Source organism: Natator depressus, chromosome 1, assembly GCF_965152275.1.
Source record: "Natator depressus isolate rNatDep1 chromosome 1, rNatDep2.hap1, whole genome shotgun sequence".
Lineage (NCBI taxonomy): Eukaryota > Metazoa > Chordata > Testudines > Cheloniidae > Natator > Natator depressus.
Window position 1 is genome coordinate 88,229,673 of NC_134234.1, and position 27,388 is coordinate 88,257,060.

Genomic DNA, 27,388 nt, shown 5'->3' on the forward strand with positions numbered 1-27,388 from the left:
AATTCTGGCATTTCCTATCTTCTGAGAGCTTGACTGTACTACATTAATAATGTTCTTTTAATGAGATTTTTGATGTTTATTTTCTTAGTTTTTTCTGAAGAAACATATTTTATCATGTGACATCATAGACACTCAAAGGGGTGAAATTTTTTGAACCACTGGAAAGCCATCTGAGCTAAGACAATAATTGATAGTGATAGTAGCTTGTTATCAACCAGTACAAGAGGGAGACGAGGCACTCTGTGAGTGAGTTTGTCAGGTATTTGCTGACAGCAAGGGAATGGTGAGACTCAGGAATCTTGGGTTCCATTACATGCTCTGCAGGGGAGAGCATTCTAGTGGGCATAGACACTTCTGCCCATTCCCTTCAAGCCTGATCCCCTTCTGCTCTATCCCCTCCAGCCAGTCCCCTTACACTTACACTCTCAATCTTCTTGCTCAGCCAGTCCCAGTTCCCAATCTTTCTGCTTCTAGTCTGAGGTCTGGTCTACACTACGGCTCAAGTCGATGTCATTTACCTTGCTGAGGGGTATGAAAAAGACACCCTTCTGTGTGACACAAATTACATCGACGTAAGCGCTGTCCACATCAGCACTATGGCTGCAGGAGATGCTCTCCTGCCAAAATAGCTTCCACCTCTCGTGGAGGTGGAGCAGTTATGCTAATGGGAGAGCACTTTCCTGTTGGCATAGAATGTCTTCAACAGGTGTGCTATGGTATCACGACTGCATTGTACAGCTGTGCTGATGTAGCACCATAGTGTACACTTGTCCCTCTTAGCTACTCACCCCACTGCCAACATTCTCCATCCCCACTGGCTCCAACTCACAGTTTACCTCCCTAGGTTCCTTTTCTAATCTCCTCCCCTGAACCCTGGCGTTTAGCCAGCCAGTCCTACTCTCCCTCATCTGATATTAGTCCTCATCTGATATTAGTCTTCCCCTGTGTGACGGTCAATGCTCAGGTGGAGTGTTGCCTAGTGGTCAGGGGGTTATGACCTTCAAAATGCAGAAGGGGTGGATTGGCAGTAGAGCCCAGGCTCTCCCACTCCATCAGGCTCTGGCCCAGGGCCCTGTGAGGGCTACCATAGTTCTAACACCAGAAGCACCTTAAGGCTGCTCTCCCTGGGCCAATTCCTACCTGCCCTCTATTGTCCAAAATTCGCAATCTGTAGAAAGAAGGTGGGAAAGGGGTCAGCTGCCATGCCACAGCTTCATGTCGGGCTGTGGCACAGCAGTTCTCGCTCTTGGTCCTCTGGACAGGTTAGGTCTAAGTCTTTCCCCTTCCAGGGTAGCCCATGAACAAAACAAGGGGAATTAAAACAAACAAACTGAGTCAGTATGTGAGAGGGGGAAAATGCCGCCCTCTCATTGTAAAGTAGCAGGTCCTCCCTTCCCTTAGGGAGGGACCTTCAAAGTAGCTGGTGATGGGAGATCCTGCCTTCTCTCAGCCCTTTCCTCAGGAACTGCATGTTAAAGGTCCTTTCTCTTCCCTGACCTGCTCACAGGTGTGCTGTTCTGCTCTCTTTTCACTCCACATCCAGTATGTGCATCTCTAACAGGTGTGGTGGGGTGAATCTGTGCAAGCTTTGCATACCATATCACATACCCTCTGCCTCAAGGTGGAACCTGCGGATCCAGGACCGTTGAATTGCCACAGCAGCCCAGAGATGGACATACAGGGAAAATCTACTGAGCATGTGTGGATGGCATTGTTTCAAAAACGTATATGTTGGCCAAATTGGTGTAATTTGTGTTTGATTTTTCATGGGGATATCGTGCTTGACAGAAAGGCCATTTTTAGGAAAAATTCAAGAACCTGTTCCAGAGCATGGTGATGCTAGATCTACTCAACAAAATGATTATAAGATTTTATTTTCAACCAGGGCAGAACAATATATTTTTACCCGATCTATTTCTCAGAAATAGCTGAACCCCCATTTTTTTCCTGAAACTTCCCCAAAAATTTCAGCTTGAGGCAGACGTTTGGCATGTAAAATTGTAGCTCCAACTGTTAGTTTGGCAAAGCTATAAGCAAATGAAAACAGGGAAATGGGACATTTTGGGCAACCTTAATAATACACAGCACCTGCAATTAATCATTTCAGTGGAAGCTGACAGAGCTCAGGACTCCCAGGAGCAACATATTACTACTCAGTAGCAGGGCCTAAAAGAGGTTAAGAATTTCATAGGACTGTTATGTTGTTTAATACATGTCAGACTGATTAGTACACTGGCTTCTGAGAGCCCAAATATCCTGCAGTTATAGGTCAATGATTTTCAAACCCCTTTGTGTGTGTTATCATTTCAGTTTTTTCTTCTTTTTCCAAAGTAAGCTTCTTGCCTTTCTTGTTATAGAAATAGCTTGCAAAAACATAAATTGATTAAGAGGGTTGGAAGACTGATGGTGATTTTCCATAAGTCATTGATCTAGGAGAGGACAGTGGTTGTACTGAAAGATTAGACCCTCACGGCTGTGGACAGAGGTCAAGCATCAGTGCTGATATTATGAGATCTATCAGTAGTCTTTCATATATCCAAATCTTCTATGACATTTTCTGCTTACATATCAATGCTCATCTTTCACAGCTGAATCATAAGAGATAGCTGCCAGTTTCTCGGCTACTTCTTGCACTATAGACTCAAGTTCTGCCATAATAAGGTCTGGTTGGTATGTAGACATGGATAGAAGTATATCTGAGATCCATTTTTGAAACCATTTTGAAACATGGCAATTCCGTGGTCTTTATAAGTGTCCAGGATGGACATTTATGGTGAAATCCTGGCTGTATTGCAGTCAAAAGAAAAACTCCTATTGATCTCAATAGGGCCATGGTTTCACTCATCATGACAATGCTTACCTATACCACAGTATAGGTTTTCCAATTGGAAGTTAGTGTGCTGGTCCCATACACATCCATACAGAATCCATTATTTGGTATGGCACACCTCAGAAGTCACCACTCTGATCAGAGTCTGGTCATCTGATAACAGTAATGTGTACAAACAATCATATTAACAAAGAAACCTAGTATCCCTGGATATTCTGGAATGTTCACCAGGCAGAGCTGAGTGTTAAAATAAAGTTATAGAATGTTTGATAATGGAAAGTGTTGGGCAATATAAATATAAATGTCACTGGAATATATTACACAGTACATACACACACAGGAATAGATCTAAAACATCTAATTACCGGTGCTATGGCTTACAGTATTCATCACAAGTTTTTTTTTTTTAAAACGGTCATGTTCAAAATCATATATTGCAACGCTGAGAAAATAACTAGCAAGTATTTTATTAGATTCATTTTGTTGGTTTCCATTTGCAAATTGTCTAAACAGATCACAAAATTCCCAAATATATGAATTCACAATTATGTACTAATTTCTTCTGAAGATAATGTTTGATCCATAGATTGTTGGTGAAAAATTTATTGTGAATATTCATCATTCAAAATTAATGTAATGTGGGTTAATCATATAAGTAATACATTATTGTTTATGTTCCCTGGTTGATGACTTAGGTGACGGATCAATACAATGTGAATGAGCAACATTACAACAGAATATACTCTTTTAAAGTTTTTTTTTTTTCAGTGAATATGTAAAAGAGAAGGTGGATGAGGTAACATCTTTGATGAATGTGCAAGCATTCAAACTAAGAAGTTACTTTTCAGAAGTATTTGGGCTAATAGAACTTGAGCAAGGAAACGTTTACAGAAAGCAAACATGAAAGGGTCAAATCTACATTTGCTTTTGAATTTTAATGCTTGTTGGTACATTTTTTTCCAGTCCAATCACTCAGCTCCAATATGTCAAAAACACAACAGTTGGGAAATGAAAAATTTGAAGTTGTCTGTGAAAGAAAAAAACACACAATACACAGGAAAGAGCTTACATGTACAGGTATATGCTATGTTGAGAATTTTTAGTTAGGGATACTTTCTGCCATTAGTCACACTGGTATAAATCTAGAGTAACTCCACTTACATCAATTATCCATCACAATAATATTACTTAGAACATATCAACTAAGCTTCTTACCAACCAATATTCTGCTGTTTGTGATTAAACACAATATACAATGAAATACAGACCTTCTAATTACAATGAAGATGTAGTGTTCCTGTTGAAGCTAAAACTTGTTCTACGTCAACCTAGCTACATTTCTCAAAGCTGTGAAAAACTTCATGCCTTGTGAAAGATAGTTAGGGTAACCTAAGCCTAAGTCACTGTAGATGCATCTAGGTCAATGGAAGAGTTCTGCCATTGATCTAGCTACCAAATCTCAATATAGATATAGAGGTGAATTAACTATATCAATAGGAAAAGCCCTTCCATCTATGTAGGAAGCATCTACACTTTCACAGTTCATGTCAACTGCACATATATTTCCTCCTTGTGATCCAGCCACTCTCAAGCTTCTGGCCCACTAGCCATTGCCATTATTGGGTGGAGATCCATGTATTTCCAGACTGAACAGTTTCCTGCCTTCACAGCAAAAGACAACCTGGCTAAGCAGACCTGTTTTGCTTCTCCCTTCAGAGATGGTACACAGTATAATTGCTACAGTTAAAGTTACCATGCAGTTCTTTCTAAGGGTATGTCTACACTACAAAATTAGGTCGAATTCATAGAAGTCAATTTTTTAGAAAGCAATTTTATACAGTCAATTGTGTGTGTCCCCACTAAGCGCATTAAGTCGGTGGAGTGCATCCACAGTACTGAGGCTAGCGTCGACTTTCAGAGAGTTGCACTGTGGGCAGCTATCCCACAGTTCCCGCAGTCTCCGCCACCCATTGGAACTCTGGGTTGAGCTCTCAATGCCTGAAGGGGCAAAAGCATTGTTGCAGGTGGTTTTGGGTACGTTGTCGTCAGTTGCCCCTCCCTCCATGAAAGCAAAAGCAGACAATAGTTTCACGCCTTTTTTCCGTGTGGGTGCCATACTGTTTTCCACAGACAGTGCAGTCGGGCTGCAAACCGTCATCATCAAATGACTACTTACGCTGCCACACTGCTGTCCTGCTCTCCTGGTGGTCTCGCAGGTCCTCTATATGACCGTCGTCATCCGCCACTTCTGCTGCAACTCTGCTCGGCTGCTCTTGTCTTGCCATATCACGGCAAGCATGCAGCCAGCTCAGCTGTTGTGTCCTGGCAGCAGACGGTGCAGTAGGTCTGCAAAACTTGTTATCCAACCACCGCTTCCCCTGCAACTCTGCTCTTCTGCTTTCCTGCAGACGCCATACCATGGCAAGCATGGAGCCCGCTCAGATCACTGCGGCAGTTATGAGCATTGTAAACACCTCACACATTATCATGCAGTATATGCAGAACCAGAACCTGCAAAAGCAGGTGAGGCGACGGCAGCACGGTGACGAGACTGATGAGGACATGGACACAGACTTGTAAAAACATGGGCGCCGGCAATTTGTCCATCCTGGTGGCAATGGGGCAGGCTCATGCCATGGAACACCGATTCTGGGCCCGGGATACAAGCGTAGACTGGTGGGACCACATAGTGTTGCAGGTCTGGGATGATTCTCAGTGGCTGAGAAACTTTCACATGCGTAAGGGCACTTTCACGGAACTTTGTGACTTGCTTTCCCCTGCCCTGAACTGCAAGAATACCAAGATGAGAGCAGCCCTCACAGTTCAGAGGTGAGTGGCGATAGCCCTATGGAAGCTTGCAATGCCAGACAGCTACCGGTCAGTCAGGAATCAAATTGGAGTGGGCAAATCTACTGTGGGGGCTGCTGTGATCCAAGTAGCCAACGCAATCACTGAGCTGCTGCTATCAAGGGTAGTGACTCTGGGAAATGTGCAGGTCGTAGTGCATGGCTTTGCTGCAAAGGGATTCCCTAACTGTGGTGGGGCGATAGATGGAGTGCATACCCCTATCTTGGGACCGGAGCACCAACGCAGCTAGTACATAAACTGAAAGGGGTACTTTTCAATGGTGCTGCAGGCACTGGTGGATCACAAGGGGCATTTCACCAACGGCGATGCAGGATGGCCGGGAAAGGTACATGACGCTTGCATCTTCAGGAACTCTGCTCTGTTTGAACAGCTGCAGGAAGGGACTTACTTTCCAGACCAGAAAATAACAGTTGGGGATGTTGAAAAGCCTATAGGTATCCTTGGGGATCCAGCATGCCCCTTAATGCCGTGCCTTATGAAGCCGTACACAGGCACCCTGGACGGTAGTAAGGAGCTGTTCAACGAAAGGCTGAGCAAGTGCAGAATGGTGGTAGAATGTGCATTTGGATGTTTAAAAGTGCGCTGGCACAGTTTACCGACTTGGTTAGACCTCAGAGAAAGCAATATTCCCATTGTTATCACTGCTTGCTGTGTGCTCCACAATATCTGTGAGAGTAAGGGGGAGACATTTATGGCGGGGTGGGAAGTTGAGGCAAATTGTCTGGCTGCTGATTACATGTAGCCAGACACCAGGGCGATTAGAAGAGCACAGCAGGGTGTGCTGCACATCAGAGAAGCTTTGAAAACCAGTTTCATGGCTGACCAGGCTATGGTGTGACAGTTCTGTTTGTTCCTCCTTGATGAAAACCCACCCCCTTCGTTCACTCTACTTCTCTGTAAGCCAACCGCCCTCCCCTCCCCCCTTCAATCACCACTTTCAGAGGCAATAAAGTCATTGTTATTTCAAATTCATGCATTCTTTATTAATTTGTCACACAAATAGGAGGATAACTGCCAAGGTAGCCCGGGAGGGGTCGGGGAAGAGGGAAGCACCGGGTGGGGTGGGGAGAGAGGAAGGAGGGAAGGACAAGGCCACGCTGCGCTTCAAAACTTATTGAATGCCAGCCTTCTGTTCCTTGGGAAGTCTTCTGGGGTGGAGTGGTTGGGTGCCTGGAGGGTCCCCCTCCCCCACGTTCTTGGGCATCTGGGTGAGGAGGCTATGGAACTTGGGGAGGAGGGAGGTTGATTACACAGGGGCTGCAGTGGTGGTCTGTGCCTTTCCTGCACCTCAACCATACGCTGGAGCATATCAGTTTGATCCTCCAGTAGCCTCAGCATTGCATCCTGCCTCCTCTCATCATGCTGCCGCCACCTCTCCTGTTGCTCCAGCCATCTATCCTCCCACGCATGCCTCCTGACCTTGCATTCATTTTGTGCTTTCCTGGACTCTGACATTGTCTGCCTCCATGCATTCTGCGGGGCTCTTTCAGTGCGGGAGGACTGCATGAGCTTAGAGAACATTTCATCGTGAATGAGTTTTTTTCACCTTCTTATCTGCACTATCTTGTGGGACAGAGATGCTAGTGGCAGCGTTGAAACATTTGCAGCTGCGGGAGGAAAAAAAGGGAGAGTAAAATTGAAAAAGACACATTGGCCATTTAAAAGGAGAGGCTGATGTTTTGGGGTTAATGTGCAGCACAAGCCCAACTAACCCCCCCAATTCTCTGGGATGATGGCTTCACCCCTCCCCCCACCATGTGGCTAACAGCGGGGATGATTTCTTTTCAGCCACAGGCAAACAGCCCACGAGGAACGGCCACGTCTGAATGTCCCCTTAATAAAATTCCCCTATTTCAACCACGTGACCATGAATTATATCTCTCTCTTGAGGATAACACAGAGAGATAAATAAAAGATCAGATGTTGCTTGAATGCCAGCAAACACCGGGACCACACGCTGCCATGCTTTCTTATGCAATGATTCCAGACTATGTGCTACTGGTCTGGCGGTTGTAAAGTGTCCCACCCTGGTGGTAAAGTGTCCTGCCATGGAGGATGCAATAAGGCTGCCCTCCCCAGAAACATTTTGGGAGTACCTCCAGGGGACCTTCATTGAGATGTCCCTGGAGGATTTCCACTCCATCCCCAGACACATTAACAGACTATTCCAGTAGCTGTACTGGCCGCAAATGCATCCCAAGTCTTCAGGGCAAATTAATGATTAAACACACTTGCTTTTAAACTGTGTATTATATTTATAAAGTACACTCACCAGAGGTGCCTTCTCCACCTTCAAGGTCCGGGAGCCCGGGTTGGGAGGGTATTGGATCCAGGGTGATAAACAGTTCCTGGCTGTCGGGGAGAACGGTTTCTCTGCTTGCCTGGTGTGCGCTATCTTCAACCTTCCCCTCCTCATCATCTTCCTCATCCCCCAAATCCTCATCTCTGTTGCATGAGACTCCCTTGCAGGAGTCCACGTACAGGTGTGGGGTATTTGTAGGGGCACTCCCTAGAATTGCATGCAGCTCATCATAGAAGCGGAATGTCTGGGGCTCTGACCCCGAGTGGGCATTTGCCTCTTTGCTTTTTTGGTAGACTTGCCTGAGCTCCTTAAGTTTCACGCGGCACTGCTGGGGGTCCCTGTGATAGCCTCTGTCCTTCAAGGCCTTGGAAATTTTTTCAAATATTTTGGCATTTCGTCTTTTGCAATGGAGTTCTGATAGCATGGATCCGTCTCCCCATACAGCGATCAGATCCAGTAGCTCCCATTCGGTCCATGCATGAGCTCTTTTGCAATTCTGGGACTCCATGGTCACCTCTGCTCATGAGATTTGCACAGTCACCTGTGCTGATCAGCTTGCCATGCTGGCCAAACAGGAAATGAAATTCAAAATTTCGAGAGACTTTTCCTGTCTACCTGGCCAGTGCATCCAAGTTGAGAGTGCTGTCCAGAGTGGTCACAATGGAACACTCTGGGATAGCTCCCGAAGGTCAATACCATTGAATTGTGTCCACACTACCCCAAATTCAACCCGGCAATGTCGATTTCAGCGCTAATCCCCTCGTCGGGGAGGAGTACAGAAATTGATTTTAAGGGCCCATTAAGTCGATAAAAATGGCTTCACTGTGTGGACAGGTGCAGGGTTAAATTGATCTCGTGCTGCTAAATTTGACCTAAACTGGTAGTGTAGACCAGGGCTAAGTAAGCCTATTTATTCTTATTGTAACAGCATTACAGAGAAAACATACCAAAAACAATAAAAGAACCTACAAACATGCTAATAAGCTTACCAGAGATCACCCCAACACCAACATGGGCTCTGGCAGGAGAAGTCCTTCGAAACCCCATCCAGGATTTTCTTGTAGTTTGAAGTTCATCAGAGCTTCAGCTCAGAAAAAGCACACAGTCTTTATGGGGCATCAGAAGGCCAAAGCCCTTCCAAGCCTTCACTGAGGATTAGGGCCTTCTGTGACCCAGAGGCCCTGTCCATTTGTTGGATCAGAACAAAAGCCCTGAGTCAGTACACCAACAGGTTATATATCCCAACATCCTTTCTTTGAGTGCTGGTGTCTAGAGAATCCAGTTTGAACTTTTGAAGAGATTGTGAATAGGTCAGCAGCCAGACAGTGGGTCCCTTCCCCATTAAATTTGCATCCCCCTCTTCCTTGAGAGCTCACACATAATCTCACAATAACACATACAGACTGCATTTTTAATAGAATCAACTCCATAGATATAAGACTTAATTCAATAAGGTTTGTTCAGGATATTACGGGACCTTGTCGTATTTGTCATATACTCTACGGCAGCATAACTTCAGCAGCCTTGCAGTGGAGATGTATCCTAAGACCGCCACTCACTAAACCTCTCCATGCAGGACCAAGAGTGGCAGGGGCCTCTTCTGTAGCAGCTTCTCCCTTTGTCCCTGTAGCTATCAGCAGAGATATGCTGGTGCATCATCAACAGGAACTGTTCAGCAGCTATGCTGATATCATGCCATAATGGTGAGCTCTTTGCCAGCTAATTGTTAGTCAGAGTAGACTTGAGAAGGAGTTTAAAGGGGTGCTGTGAAAGCCTGGCAGAAGTCATTAGCCTAATGAATGAAAGGAATGGGATAATTATTTGTAGCTAATTCATATAAAATTTAAGCATTTTGCTAAAATACAAGGAGCAGATTAAATCTTGTCAGGTATCCTATTTAATGTGAAAGTATAATTACTTACATAACTCCTCACTGCTTTAGGATATTCAGCATGGAATACCTGACAGTGCACTAGGAATGTAATGAATACATCCTGCCAATACATTTTACCCATTCCTTACAGATTAGTAGTCTCCCTTTCAGCTGTGTGATCCTATGAACACATTAGCAGTTGGCATATAAAGGGTCAGATTATAAATATGAATTAAGTACTTTTAATTAAAAAAAAACAATGAGTAAGGTAAACTAAGGCTCTGAATGTGAATGTGTCACAACAGAGGTACTTTTTAATCACTGGAGTTGGGTGAATCATTGCTTTGGCCAGCAAACAAACAAAAATCAGAAAAAAATATTTTGTTTGGTTCTGAAAATGTTTAGAATTTGTAAGCACATTGGAAAAGTCTATTTCAGTTCACATGAACTGTTTCATTCCATTCAACTTCAGAAAACTGTGTGTGCATATGCACCTGTCCCCCTCCATTATAATCTTTAGCCTAGTGGGTAGGGCCTTTGCCTGGGATATGGGAAATCCAGCTCTGAATGTTCTCTCAAGATCAGGGTTTTGAATCAATTCTCTCCCTTCCCTGGTGAATAGCCTAGCCACCAGTCTACTGGCAATTCTGCTCTTATGCTGTTCTGTTCAAGCTGTTCCACTTTGAATAAATACTTACATATTCATTGGTCCAGAGGGAGAAAGTGTGAGACCAACTCTATAGCCAGATAATTAAGACACAGACCTGGTATGTAAAAATATGGATTCAAAGGTTCTGTCTGCATAGGTCAGAGGAGACATTTGAATCTACCACATCTCCCACCTCCGTGGTCAGTGCCTTAAACACCAGGTGACACACTCATTTTCGCTCTTGGTCTCTCTCTGGATCAATAAATCTTTAAGCAGTTATACAAAGTGGAGAACAGGATTACAACAGGAGAGCTCAAGAATAGAACAGCCTATAACCTGGAGCAGCGGTTCTCAAACTTTAGTAACCTGAGGACTCCCATTTTGATTTAAAATTTTGCCATGGACCTCCAAACCCCCCACTCAGCCCCAAGCCCTGCCCCCAATCCACCCCTTACCCCAAGGCCCCACCCCTCCCCTTCCCCGCCTCTTTTCACCTCCCCCAAGTGTGCTCCGTCCACACTCCTTCCCCTCCCTCCCAGAACCTTGTGCATGCCGGGGAACACCTGTTCCCTGGTGTGCAGGAGGTGCTGGGAGGGAGGGAGAGGAGTTGAGGGACGGAGGGAGAGGAGTTGATCAGTGGGTCCTGCGGACCCCCGGAGTACCCTCGCGGACCCCCCAGGGGTCCTGGGATACCAGTTTGAGAAACACTGGCCTAGAGGTTAGAGCACTCATAGGGGAAACACAGTCCCTGCTGTGGGGATTCAAATCTGGTTCTTTCACATGCCGCACAAGTACATCCATCACTGGGCTAAAGGTTGTAAAGGAAGGAAGAACACATGTGAACTCACTTTTCTGAAGATGGCTTTTTCCCCTGAGATTGTCAAATTCACAAATGGTTTTGAGTCAACCAACGAACATAAGAGCTGCAGGCCTATCACCTTGCTGTCTGTGCCAGGGAAGGCATTTGTGCATGCTCTGCTGATGTGTTTGGATCCCCTCCTACATTAGAAATGTCCCCCTCAACAGTCAGGCTTTATGAGGTACAGGTCCACATTATATGCCATTTTGGCCCTCTGTTGGAGATACACTGCGAGTTCATGAAGCTCCTGTATGTAGAATATGTCAATCATAAGGCTGCATTTAATTCAGCTGAGCGAGTCATGCTGTGGAAGGCCTTAAAGGGCAAAGGTGTCCCAACCACTCTGCTGGACTTGATTAGTGAGCTGCATAATGGAACCACTTCCCATGAACATGTGGGGAATTGGATGTTGGCACCTTTTAAATCAAGTATCTGGTGTCAGGCAGCGCTATGACTTGGCCCCTGAGCTCTTTTGTTGGGCAATGAATTTTATAATGCAGCATTCTGTCTGGTCTATAGAACTATGGTGATTTCTCAGACCTTAACTATACTGATTACACTGTTCTTCTAGTACAGAACCCTGACAGGTTACACGAGGTACTCCAGCAAATGGATAAGGAGCCAGATAAGCTTCATCTCCATGTTTTGTGGTCTAAGACAAAGCTACAAAACCTAGGATTAGGTCCGCCCATGGTTCCAATCTGTTTGAATAGTACATCTATTGAAGCAGTCTTCAGCTTTTGCTATTTGGGTTCTATACTCACCAGCTCCTCCAACTCTCATAGGGAGGTTTTTCACTGGATTGGCATCATAGTGGCCATATATTGTTTACAATGAATATGGAATCAACATAATATTGACATGACAACCAAGTTCAGGATATATTCCATCTGTACTGCTGTAGGATGCCAAAATATGGACACTGCCACTCAGACTGGGCAAAAGCTAGAGGTTTTCCATACAAAATGCCACCATTGTATATTGTGCATAAAGTGGAATGATTTTATTTGTAACACAGATGTTTATGGTTGCGCTGGTCTACAGACCACTGAGGTCACTGTCCACAGCCAGCATCTTATGCTTTTCAGACTTGTTAGCAGAATGCCGCAAGACATTCTGGCTAACGCCATTCTCCTGGTGGCTTGTAACATCTGGGATAAAATTTCACCAACTGATGGGTGGAGGTGGTGCAGAGGCAGACCCCCTATTACATGGGTGCATCAAGTCTGTTCCAGCGTTGGACTTTCCACCCATCAAGACTTCGTAGCTACACAGGAACGGACCAAATGATGAGTGATCACTATGGCCGACCATTTGGCCAAGCAGAGAAAAAGAAGAAGAAGAAGAAGGTGTGTTGCTGCAGCTAACTGCTTATGCCTTGCTATTGAACCAATAGACAAGGGTCATTAAACCTGTAAAAATAGTTGACAGAGGTGCTTAGTTTTACTCTGTACCTTTTTTATTTATTCTAGTTGCATAACAATACAATAATTAAAAGACACATGCAAATTTAAACTCCATTTTAACATGATAATTTATGACTCAGGATGAAAAATATTGAAATATCAGAATTTCTTACAGGAGGGAAATTTAGATTTTCAACCAGCGGCACTCTTTCCCTTTAGATGGTTTTGGGAGGAACTTATCAAAGACATTCATCTTATGACAGAAAGCCAGCTTCCTCAAAAGCCCCTGACCTGCTTATTTAAAGCTCCAGTGTAGGATCTGCTCTTTAAACAGAATTATAAATTAATTTATTTGCTATTGTTAGCAGTTAGACTTTGTATTGCATATGACTTCTCCTATGGAATTGTGTAACAAGAAAATACGGACTGTCTTTGTAATGGAAAAGCTTTCATACCAAGTATGTACAGAAGAGAAGCACCAGAAAGAGAACAGGCATTTAGAAATTTGGTCACCCTTTCTAGTATACTCATAGGAGGATGGCTCTCTTGCCAGCAAGCCAGAGTTTTAGCCAGGTTATTTGACTATTAACCTGATCTTAAATAAATAAATAAGTAATGTATGATGTAATATGATAACATTTTATTACAACTTTGCCTCAATACAAATAAAAAAAAAGGAATTCACAATTGATGGGCGGTATATTTTTGGGCCAGATTCACTGATGCAATGTGGCTGTTCTGCTTTGCTATACTGTATCTGTGTAATTTAGCCTTAAAACCAGTTTAATCATCCCAAGAAAGATCACATAACACATAACCTCCTTTTCGTTGTGTGTTTGAAAAGCACCTTGCACAGCAGGGCCCTGGTCCTTAACTAGGGCTCCTAGGCACTATGGTAATAATAAATAATAATAATAATAATATAATATAAATTTTATGTTCAAGAAAGGCTGCTGGCATATCAGGGAAAAGAGGGTGAGGCTGGAAGAAAAAGGGCATGGATAAGACACCTTTGTGATATACCAATCTTGCTTTCAACCCTTTGTTGTCATTGTACTCATGTAAATTAGAGCAGCCTGGGGACTGCTCTAACATGGCAAAGGGGAAACAGCCTTGCCTAGAGCTCTGCAATGACGAGAAAAGTGCAAAAGAGTTCAGGTGCTCTGTCCAGTTGTGCCACATTCCTGCTCTAGCCCTATATTATTACTCTCTCTGTGTACTTTTTACTCATATTTCTGCACATGCAGTAAATTGTTTCATATTATCCATCTAAACTCCCATGGCACTATAATAGGAATTGACTTTCTACAGCTTGCAAAATGGATTTCATACTTTGCATTTTTCTAGTCTGGCTTTTGACAGTCAGATAGCCAGAGATACTTAAAGTTTCACTGAATCACCAGCATATCAAAGAGCTATGCCACCACTTGTGCTGTCCCTTAGCTGCAGGTGAACAAAGTACAATGGCAGCTAACACTAATACAAAATAAGCACCATAATATGCACTTGTCCTTATGTCAGCTGTATAAATCCTGTTCAGGGCATCAAAAGGACAGATGATAAGAGTCCCATCAATGCCCTCCCTGCTCCCGAGACAATTTGTAATGACCTTCCTGTTCTGGATATTTTACTTTATTAACTTTTCTCTCAAAGCTATTTTCTGTTTCTCTTTAGGAAAATTAGCTGATGCACAATCTCTATATCCAGAAACTACATTTTCATCACAAATATGAAATATAGTTCTCTATTTAGTCTTAAAACAATTAACTTCAGTCCAAGCATATGATTCTTTTTTAATCAGTATAACTTCTTCCCATGAATGAAATATCTCCAGAGCTACATGCTCTCAAATGTTTTGTCCTTTGCTGTCAATAAAGCATAAATAATTTCCTCCCATAAAGAGGATGGTGAGCAAGATATCAGGACATTAAATTAAAAGGAGTGGTATTGTGGCATGATCTCTACAGTAAAACAGGTCTCTCTTATTCTCCCCATATATACTAGAAAACAAAGTATCCAGCTGACAGCAATTAAATCCAGGAACAAGGGCTCAAATAGAAAAATCTTTTACCTGCATTTAGAGGGTCATGCATCCCCACAAACAAGGGAAAATTGTCTCCTATTTAGTTGTCTTCCACATTTACAAATTTGTTTAAGATCCAAGCTACAAATATTGCTATTAAGGTAAAATCATTTTATCTTAAGACTCTTCCACAAGATTTTCACAAATTTATAACTAAATCTAGTACTGCAAAAAGAAAATCAAACTGCTGTTTCAGCATTTCATTCCCCATATTTTTCAATGGTTCTTGCAATATGAAGCTCAGTAGAAGAGTGTGAGGGTTTAATGAACCATTCTCTTAAACAATGTATTAACCTCCTGCTACACAGTTAAAATGCCTGTAATTTGGTATAAACCATAATACTGTCTTGACATTGTGACAAAGGATAAACATCCTGTTTAATGGCCAGATTCAAGTCCACTGAAGTGTATGGAATTCATTCTGTTGACTTGAATCGGCTTTGTATCAGGCCCAAAGTGGATTGTCCAACTAGATGCCAGTAGTCCTCTCTTCAGGCAGACACAGCTGTCATCACTGGTGCCTGAGGCAAACTCACTCACCTTCAGTGAGCTCCAACCTTCAAATATTGCAACATAATTTAGTTTTATTATTTTAATTAAGGAGAGTGGCCTGTGATCAATAAAGTGATGCTTTTATGTTAATAATTGATTCTTATTCATAAATATGCAATTTTTTCACCTGCTGACACTGTTTACAGTTTTTCAATGTGTGGTAAAACGGGATGAAATACTTTCACCCTATCTTACTCTGTAAAACTGGTAGACAGGTTATATTAATATCACAAGGACATATTATTGCTGGTGCCTCTATAAGACCTGTAGAAGTTCTTTACTGGCAGTGTGTGGAGGTGGTCACTTTCTTACAGCATTGGTCTATCACTAATGATCTAATTCCAGACCATGATCAAACATGCCCTAACCTACAACTGCTCATGAGCAAATACCTTGTGTCTCAGATGGCAGCATGTAGCACTGAAATTAGTAATGCAATTTTTGCAATTGCATACATCATAAACATATTTATGGACCTTTTCTTGGCTAAAATCATCTGGTGACCTCAAATGGCTAATTTCTTTCAAATGAAGGCCTAAACCCCAACTGAACTAGCTTGCAGAATAATTTAATATAGTTTTAATTATTTTAGATTTATACAGAGTAACAAAGATGTCCGCCCAATGCTCTCGCACCCTTTTCAACTTTTGAAAATAAACAGACCTATCAGTCCTGCAGCTCAATACAAATACATAGCAACAATGTAAATATAGTTGGTCCCAGGTGAATTGGTCCCAGGTGAGTTCCAATATCTTTCACTATCACTGCTCAATGCCCATGTCTCCATGTGCCTCATGGAAGAAAAAGGTGGGCCTTCCAGAGTGCCCTGAAGGCTGGCAAACTCTTTGTATTGCTATAACCTGGGTTAAGCCTTGTTAAGGGTTAATTTAAAACCTCATTGAAAATAATATGTGAATGAAACTTTAAGATAGTTATAACATACAGTTGAGGGACCACATCTAAAACAAGTCCTAATACAGTCTGTCCAGAAACTAGCACAATGTGAGTGGAGTGGAGGTGGGTGTGGCAGGGGCAGATATGAAAGTGAGATTCAGAAGGAGGAAGAAAGCCAAGCAGCAACCTGAAAAATTATGTGACTCTGGAGAATCCTAGAGCAGTGGTTCTCAAACTAGGGAAGGGCGGCCAGCACATTCCTTGGCTTCCGCCGCTTCCTGCATTCCCCATTAGCCTGGAGTGGCAAACTGTGGCCAGTGGGAGCCACGATTGGCCAAACCTGTGGACGTGGCAGGTAAACAAACTGGCCCGGCCCGCCAGGGGCTTTCCCTGAACAAGCGGCAGCCCTAGTTTGAGAACCACTGTCCTAGAGGAAGGTTCTGGGTCTGGTCAGGGTGACTATCCCCGTTATTGTGGTCCCTTCTGTGTTTTCAGAAGCACAATTTTGTACATACCTTGTAAATAAACATGATTGCATCAAAGAAAATACAAGACTCCATCACTTTCTACTCCCAAATGGAACATCTTTGAGGCCCTGAACTTTGACAAGCTGCTCAGGTCAGAAAAGCTCCACACTCCTATCAACAGTGGGATCTAGTTTCCAAGGAGAGATAGTGCAAGCTGGTATTTCTGTTGAACAAAGATGGTGGAAATGGTTGCAGAATCCAAGATGACAAAAGGATTTAAAACAAGACCTAAAACAAGAGCTGGGGATTTTGCAAGGAATTACGACAAGACCTAGAAAAAAATCTAAAAGTTTCCCAGAAAGGGCTGGAAGATGACTTGAAGGCTGAGATGAGATCACTGTTGGACAGCAACGACAAGTGCCCAGACAGACTGGAAAACCCAGTTGCAGAATATCCAGGCTGCAACAGTAAAGCAGTTAGAAGATTTGGCCAGCAATCTGACTGCCATATACTGGACATTTTTCACTGAAATGGCCAATTTGGAACTTATTAATTGAGATGAGCTGCAGTAAGGATTTACAGAGTAAAATTTAACTGCAGAAGGAAATCAAAGGGTCACAGACCACAGTGGAAGATCAGCACCTGGCTGGGGAATCAGGCCAATCAAAGAACCTGGGTAAGACTGGAAACTTACAACGTTTTTCTACCCTACCCTTTGTAAACCATCAGTGCTCATCACCTCAGACTGTGGATACTTTTACACAGATGCACCAATATGGATCTTGGTGCACTCATATTTGAAAAATTGTGGTGACTTTGCCCATTATGCCAGCAAAAAAAATACCAAAACAAAAAACACACACACCCCAAACATAAATACCTTTCATGACTGTGCTATCTGCTTATTTTTCCTTTGTGGTTAAATCAATACTATTCAGAAAGTTATAGTACATTTGAGGCAGATAAATATAAAAATTAGGACAAAAGTCAGAAGAAAAGGTCATTCCAAGATCCAAACAAATATTACCATGTTTGAAAACAAACAAACAAACAACCCACAAACCACAAAAAATAAAGCTAAGTACATTAATGAACATATTAACAGAAGCTCCTATCCCAAACGCAACAGATCTCCTTAACCTGAGGTAAGGTCTCCCTCCAACAGTGTGGACACAATAATTCTAGCTCCAGAAGACGATGAGCAAAGCAGTCAGCCTGTGTGAACCTATCAGATCACTATACAGGGGTGAGTTGTGATGATAGTTCATTGTTCATCTCATCAAACTGAGATGTGTGTATGCTTTCCTGGTATTTTAGAAACGTTGGCTATGTCAAGTTTTTAAATTCAGGCTTCTAAGGTGTGAAAACTACTATAGTTAGATGGGAAGTTAGCTTGGATTTCCATTCCTATCTTATTCATGGCATGCAATGCCCTAGAGGAGATCAATTCATGATCCAATATTTTGCAACTGCAAAAAATATTTTCTTATTTATGCTGAACACTTGACAAATGCTTTGAGTTTACTTGAATTATCGTGTCACATAAAGATTATGTTTAATCTTAATTAGTGTACAGCCTTCATAACTTGTTAGTGTTCAGCAAAAAGAGCAAGTGAAAATAGAGATCACCATCCCCTCTCCTTTCAGAGGAACCTAAATCCTCACAGTGGTAATTTATAATTAATTAATATTAAAAATATTTTGATAATGTCAAAGCTAAGCAAATTAGCCTTTAAGTCAAGGCTAATTTCAGGGAATTTTGCTTAAAAAAGCAACAAACCTACTGGTACAGAAAGAATAATAAAACGTACATTTTAAAATACTGGGATTCTTTGTCATGTAAAGAGCAGACATTACACTGAATTAATTAGTGGTGAGAAAAAAACCCACCTAATACAGCCCATCTCTTACTCAAAGTAGACTTCCTCCCACCTGCTCTGACAAGAGGCAGTGAGTGTAATTATGCAACTTATAGGCAATTTGACTACTAATTATTTAATTTATATTACAGCACATAGTCTATCATATTAATCACTTTAACTGTATCTTGCTTTTCTACCTTTGATTCCATCCACAGCATTCCTTGGGAAAAAGGAGACAATTAGTGATTTAAGAGTCAAACTCTCAGTCATGTCATAAGAAATACAGCTCAAATTTTGATTCAAAGAGAATTCTGACACAAAAGCTTTCAAACCTGGACCAAGTTTCAGGAACAAAGATTAAAGCCAAGTGACTTTCTCCTAATTTCAGGTTTTGTTACAAAAGACTGAATGGCTATACTCTTAAGAGCAAAAACCAGGTGTGCTGAAGACACAATGTTTTTTGTTAGTTGCAGAGCAGACACTGCAGTTTATAATAAATGTGATACAGTTTGTTGCTGTACAAACTAATAGTCATCAGTAAAAGCAGCACATATTTATACTGTGGGGTTCTACTTGTAAAACTAGTAAAGTGGCTACTAACAAGGATGAGATTTCATTAAGTACTTATTCAGGGGATTTATTGGTGAGTTGCCCTCTTGAGGACATCAATGTTTATATGAATTCTTGTTGTAGAAAGGCATTCATAGAGAACAAGAGGTATACTCACACAGCTACCACACAAAAATAAAATATTCCATATAATATGCAGGAAACAAAATCACACTTTGAATATATTCCACTCAGCACCTCACCCCTTATTTTAAAAGAAACAACAACAAAACAAAAACAAAGAAACACAATAACGACAAATACCAAGATTAAGATAAATTCAGAACAAGAAAATTATTCTGAGTTAGGACTGTGCCAGACAAGACTGTAATTGGAATAGGAGGAGGGATTCCTAGGTCTCCCACCTCCCAAGTGAGTGTGCTAACCATCAATCAGAGGGAACCCCACATCAGAATATCCCATAGCCCAATGGCTAGAGCACTCACCTGAGAGGTGGTAGATTTCTGTTCAGTTCTCTTCTTCCCCTTAGGTTGGGGAGGGGGACTTCAACTAGGGCCTCCCACATCCTGGGGGAGTACCCTAACCTGGGCTAAAAATTATGAGCAAGGTTGTTCCTTACCCCTCTTGCCATTTTGTGTAAGCTCATAAACTAGGACCTGATTTGGTAAGTGAGCTCTCAACACTCTCACTGGGATCAGGGCTGGAGGCAAGTTATGCAGAGGAATGCCTAACTTCAGCTGGTCCAATAGAGCACCTGTGTAACTTTACTCTTGTGAGTGGCCTCAGTAAAACCAATGGGAAAAGATGCTCACATGTTTAAATGTTTTCAGGTTTGTACTGTGAGGAAGTAGCATTTGGGATATATGAAGCAAATACAAAAATACATGTGTTACCTGAAAAATCCTACTTATATTTATTGTTTTGTCTGACCCTCATGATCTAGAATCACTATATTTTGCTGTCCCTCCCAGAAGAAAAAATACGTTATAATTCACTCTAGAAATGACTGTTTTTAATGCAGATGTAACCATCTGGAACCAATGTTATTAACATGACGTACATTACACATGATCAATTTTAGGCAAAAAGGGAATTTAAATAAACTTATACCTAAGATACCTATATGTAATGTTGCAAGAAGTAATAAGATGAACATTCTGGAGTAGCTCCATGTACTAATGGTAACTCTAATATATGAAATTGACAGATAAAGTAATTCAATGCCTTGAAAAGAAAAGCTATTTGTTTTTGTATGTATTCAATTAAAGAGCCTGTTCCCTGCCTGCATATAAAATGATTCTGAGTCTCATCAATTCAAACCATTTTTAATAGTATCAGCAGACAGGTCATTGTCTCAAGAAATAACCATCCCAAAGATACTGTTTTATATCATTCAGTTGAGGGTCATTTATTTTCTGTATGATTTTCACTCAGGTCATAAAAATAATAATAAAAAATAGGTTATAAGTTCCTTGAGGGGAAAAAAATCCTTATCCTCTTATCTATTGGTAAACATCAACTACTGTTCTGGTGTTACATATGTAAATATAATCTGTGTCACTAAGCCTCCTGTCAATATGTATAAGCTGTACATTAACATTTACAGGAGCACAAGCATTCCAGATTTTTCATATATTCCTGTACAGGCTGGATGTTTCAGTGGGGAAATTAATGCATGCTCTTCAACAAGTGAGTGTCTTCATGTGTTTGAACAACACATATCATAATTAAGCACTGAATTTGACTGGAGCCTCTGGGCACTTCTGTAATGTAAATATTAAGTGCTAGACTGTCACTAATGAGGCCATGCAGGAGATTAAATAAGGATTCCCACCTTCTGTGGCCAAGTTAGGGCTATCTCCATTACAGTTCCCAGTACTCAGGAGAGCAAAGGGTCTATGGCAGAGATGCCCCCTATGAGAAAGTGGGAGAGATAAAGTAGTCATAGCCATGTATTTATATTCATATGTGTCAGGCCACAGAGCTGACAGGAAGCACAGTCAGGGGCTATGCTATACCCCTTAAATGTACGTCATGAACTACTCCCTTTTGGCACAAGAGGAGAGCCCTGAGAGGAATTGTGCCTCAAAGGATTGTCTCTGAAGCACAGTGCCTCCAAATGTTCATCCAGAGGTCAAGTGCTTACATTCCACCCCTTATTCAAGGCTGTGACTAAGAACATGATCAAACCCTATATAGTAAGAATAATGCTGCATTTTCAAACACATCCATGATTACTGCAACATGTCCATATAAAGCAGAGCACTATCGCCAAAACGATATCATCAGCCTCTTATTGTTTTTTCCTTGACTCTCTCCTTTTACATCATATTTCGTTTTTGTTACAGCTGACACATTCACTTGACCTGAATAGTGAAAGCTGTTGAGAATGCATTGAGAGATCAAACCATTCTAAATATTGTTTTCACATTCCAATGCCAACTCATTTCATTTTCACTCTGTTCTCCTGCAAAAAAGCAACTGAAATAAAATTAAAAAAAAAATCCCTTTCACACTGCCACAATACTATATGTAAAATAATCCAGGAAATGGTCATCTATCCCAGGTGTTTGCAGGTTACTAGTTCACATTTGATATTCATGATAAAAAAATAAGTAATTTCTGTATCTACAGGCATTTTGTTATTGTGGATATTTCACTCTGCATAATCTGTGTTCATTAGCACTGCAGTCCATAAAGATAAAAATGTCTCGTCGTGGTTGCCTGTAGTCTTGTTACCATTGGGATAAATGCACCCTCAGTTTTCAGAGCTGTTCTCATATAAAAAGAAAATCTAATAAGCACCACATAAATATTATGTTTTACAAACCATATTTGAAATATGTTTAGATAAATATAATTGCCCTATATTAAATTTAAGGTGAATAACAAAGAAAATAATATTGCTTTGAATGTTTCTATGTTTGGTACAATGAAAGTCTTTAATGTTAATTTTTAAAACTTTAGGGTTGTTTTTTTTTTTTATTAGACATATGGTATAGAAGGGTACAGCTTGCTCAGGAAGGACAGGCAGGAAAAAAAGGGAGGAGGTGTTGCCTTATATATCAAAAATGTATACGCTTGGACTGAAGTTGAGATAGAAATAAGAGACAGATTTATTGAAAGTCTCTGGGTAAGGGTAAAAGGGGTAAAAACCAAGGATGATGTCATGGTAGGGGTCTACTAAAGAGCACCAAAGCAGGAAGAAGAAGTGGATGAGGCTTTTTTTAAACAACGAACACAATCATCCAAAGCACAGGACTTGGTGATGGGGGACTTCAACTACCCAGACATCTGTTAGGAAAATAAAACAGCAGGGCACAGATTATCCAACAAGTTCTTGGAATGTATTGGAGACTTTTTTTTTTATTTCAGAAGGTGGAGAAAGCTACTTGAGGGGAGACTGTTCTAGATTTTATTCTGACAAATATGGAGGAACTGGTTGAGAATTTGAAAGTGGAATGAAGCTTGGGTGAAAGTGATCATGAAATCGTAGAGTTAATGATTCCAAGGAAAGGTAGGAGGGAGAAGAGCACAATAAAAACAATGGTTTTCAAGAAGGCAGTCTTTAACAAACTCAGGGAGTTGGTAGGTAAAATCCCATGGGGAACAAGTCTAAGGGGAAACACAACTGAAGACAGTTGGCAGTTTTTCAAAGAGACACTATTAAGGGCACAAGAGCAAACTATCCCACTGGGTAGGAAAGATAGGAAGTATGGTAAGAGACCACCCTGGCTTAACCAGGAGATCTTCGATGATCTAAAAATCAAAAAAGAGTCCTACAAAAAGTGAAAACTAGGTCAAATTACAAAGGATGAATATAAATAAATAACACAAGTATGTAGGGACAAAATTGGAAAAGGTCAAGGCACAAAAAGAGATCAAACTAGCTAGGGACATAAAGGGTAACAAGAAAACATTCTACAAATACATTAGAAGCAAGAGGAAGACCAAGGACAGAGTAGGCCCATTACTCAATGAGGGGGGAAAGACAATAACAAAAAATGTGGAAATGGCAGAGGTGCTTAATGACTTCTTTGTTTCGGTTTTCACCAGAAGGTTGGCGGCTATCTAACATAGTGAATGCCAGTGAAAATGAGGTAGGATCAGAAGAGGCTAAAATAGGGAAAGAACAAGTTAAAAATTATTTAGACAAGTTAGATGTCTTCAAATCACCAGGGCCTAATGAAATGCATCCTTGAATACTTAAGGAGCTGACTGAGGAGATATCTGAGCCAATAGCAATTATCTTTGAAATATCATGGAAGACAGGAGACATTCCAGAAGAGTGGAAAAGGGCAAATATAGTGCCCATCTATAAAAAGGGAAATAAGGACAACCCGTGGAATTACAGACCAGTCAGCTTAACTTTTGTACCTGGAAAGATAATGGAGAATAATTAAGAAATCAATTTGCAAACACCTAGAAGATAATGAGGGGATAAGTAACAGTCAGCATGGATTTGTCAAGAAAGAAATGTGTCAAACAAACCTGATAGCTTTCTCTGAGAGGGTAACAAGCCTTGTAGATAGGGGGGAAGTGGTAGATGTGGTATATCTTGAATTTAGTAAGGCTTTTGATACTGTCTCGCATGACCTTCTCATAAACAAACTAGGGAAATACAAGTTAGATGAAACTACTATAAGGTGGGTGCATAACCGGTTGGAAAACTGTTCCTAAAGAGTAGTTATCAGTGGTTCATAGTCATGCTGGAAGGGCATAACGAATGGCATCTCGCACGGATCGGTTCTGGGTCCGGTTCTGTTCAATATCTTCATCAATGATTTAGGTAATGGCATAGAGAGTACACATATAAAGTTTGTGGATGATACCAAGTTGGGAGGGATTGCAAGTGCTTTGGAAGATAGGATTAAAATTCAAAATGATCTGGACAAACTGGAGAAATGGTCTGAAGTAAATAGGATAAAATTCAATAAGGAGAAATGCAAAGTTCTCAACTTAGGAAGGAACAATCAGTTGCAACTACAACAAGGGAAATGACTGTCTAGGAAGGAGTACTGCGGAAAGGTATCTAGGGGTCATAGTGGACCACAAGCTAAATATGAGTCAACACTGTAATAGTGTTGGGAAAAAAAGGAAACATCATTCTGGGATGTATTAGCAGGAGTACTGTAAACAAGACACAAGAAGTAATTCTTCCACTCTACTCCACGCTGATTAGGCCTCAGCTGGAGTATTGTGTCTAGTTCTGGGCACTATATTTCAGGATAGATGTGGACAAATTGGAGAAAGTCCAGAGAAGAGCAACAAAAATGATTAAAGGTCTAGAAAAGATGACCTATGAGGGAAGTTTGAAAAAATTGGGTTTGATTCATCTGGAGAAGAGAAGACTGAGAGGGGACATAATAACAGTTTTCAAGTATAGAAAAGGTTGTTACAAGGAAAAGGGAGAAAAAATGTTCTTCTTAACCTCTGAGGATACGACAAGAAGCAATGGGCTTAAATTGCAGCAAGGGTGGTTTATGTTGGATGTTAGGAAAAACTCCCTAACTGTCAGAGTGGTTAAGAACGGGAATATATTGCCTACGGAGGGTGTGGAATCTCCATCACTGGGGATTTTTAAAAGCAGGTTGGACAAAACCTGTCAGGGATGGTATAGATAATACTTAGTCCTGCCTTGAGTGCAGGGTACTGGACTAGATGACCTCTCGAGCTCCCTTCCAGTTCTATGATTCTATGATGTCCCTATTTACCTCTCCTGGCCATGGAACCCTCTCAAGATATTGGATACCTGAATAGTGATCTTGGATAAGAATGTAACTTAAGTAGCAGATATTTTTCCTCATAGCCAATTTTTCTCCTCATATCTTAGTGAGCAGGAGGGAAGGATGAGTACTAGGCTAAAGACCTCATTCACCACTTCATGACACTTAACGTTTGCCTATAACTCATAGAATTATTTGTATATAATTCTAGTTCCTTTTTCTGTCGTGAGGTGCAATGTTCCCTTCCAAATAACTGTAGAATAGATGCTGTAACTTATGATTTCTATAAGAGTGCATACTCTGCTATACTCTTGGGACATTACTGAAGGGATATTGCACACTAAGGCTAAAACATTGCACTGCACATTTAGAGATGCATTTAGGAGGTTGGGAAGAGGGAATATAGAGCTTCTATTCCAAACCACTCAGTACAAGTGCACCTGCACAGCAACAGAGCAAGATTCTCATCTAACACTTAAGGCAGCAGTAGGCAGACGCCCGGCTACCATGTCTGTCAGGTAGAGTTGGTTACAAGTGTTCATTCAAAACATTCTTTCAACAACAACAACAAAAAACCCTCACCACTTTCCATAGGAAATGTTAATTTGTGATGATGATGATGATGATGAAGATGATGATAATGATTTATTTTAATTAAAAAAAAAATTGAGAACCAAAACATTCAGTAAAACTGCCCGACTGGCTTTTTTGTGGGGCTTTGTGTGTTTTTCATTGCTGAAAAGTGAAGTATTCACATTTGGGGCTTTTGTTTTCTCAGCTAAACTCACACCAAAATCATTGTAGATTTTTTTTTTTCATTAAAACAATTTTATTCACAATTTTATCCAAATATTGTGTGTTGAAATAAAAAAAATTGCCAACCAATTGACTGTCAAGACATTTTGAGGTCCCGTTTGAACACAGTTGTCTGCCACATGGCAACTTGCAGGAGTAGGGCCTATTTTGCCACTTGTCACTGCTCAGTAATCCCCTATCATATTATTGGAGCTTTACCCTCAATCCAATTTGATCAATGTAGTAATTGGCTTATAGGATATGTGCATCTATGAATTGCCTCAATGTGGGTTTGGCTTACACTGTCTTCTTCCAAAATATACCAGCTTTTAAAGATATGCTGTGGAGTTACTAAATCTTTCTTTCCTTGTTAGTCAGTGATGGCAGCTGGGTTTGCTGGCATCTGAAGTAAAACAGGATATTGATTAGTAGAATGAGTGGAGTCTGCCTGTGTCTCTCCTCCCCTGTCAAAGAATCCTGATACTGTACATAGATATCCCCAACTGAAGTCCATATTTACAGCATTTTTCAAATTCCTCTCAATAATAAATAGCTGAGTTTCTTCATCGCTCTGGTAGGCCACTTGCCAGCTCATCCAATATATTCAGTGAAAAAATAAAACACAGAAAAAGTAAGTAGAACTTAACAATCCCGTTAACACACTTTTTTTCTTTGACTTTTGATCATACAAGTTCTAGTACACAATATCATTTAAAGAGTTTGAGTTCTTCCTATCTGTTCTCTTGATCCCTGCTGCTTGTATGCCTACCTTCACAGCAGATGTTTCAAAATGAACAAGAGGTGTTATGTTGGTCCAGTACTGAATAAAATTCCTTTCTTAAAACTGCTTCACGTGTATATGTACAATTAACAGTCTGCTGATTAGGAGCTGAAGTTAGAAGGGAAAAAAAAAAACATTAAAAAATCAGACAACTCTTGATCCCAGTTTCTACCAAATGCAATTAGCTTCTCTGACACTCACCAACCAGTCAGTTTTGGAGTACTGAAAAATATAAACACACACACACACACACACACACACCTCTTTAAACTGCTCTGTCAGTGTAAGGGAACCTTAAGGTGATGGCAAATGTAGTTTATGTCCATCTTAAGGCTGTGTAGAAGGGACTTAAAGAAGACATAAATTACATTTTACCATCACTTTAAGGCTCTTTTATATTGACAGAGCAATATAAAAAGGACTTAGTGTAAATGAGAATCAGACATATATTATACATTTCTGTTATTCAGATTTATGTCCTACAGCCAGATGAAATTATCAAATATCTTTAATCCTATGTTTGTATTTACTGAGTCTAAAACAGTGTGAGTAATTTTCATGAGAGGAAGCAAATCAGTGAGAATTGAGGATGCTCTGCACTTCACAGGATTAAACCAAATATTTGTAAAGTGTTTTGAAATCCTTGCACAGAAGTCACTATAGCAGAGGTGGCCAAACTCTCTGAGCTGCATTTGACAATCTTGAGTTGTTTGAGAGCCAGGGTGCGCCTGCTGGGGTTCAGGGCTTCCGACTCATGGCATGAACCTGCAGGGGCTTCAGACCCATAGGATGGGGAGTTTGGGGGCTTCAGCCCCAAAGGAGGCACCTGCTGGGACTCCAGCCCTACTCCTGCTGATGCCCAAGCCTCAGC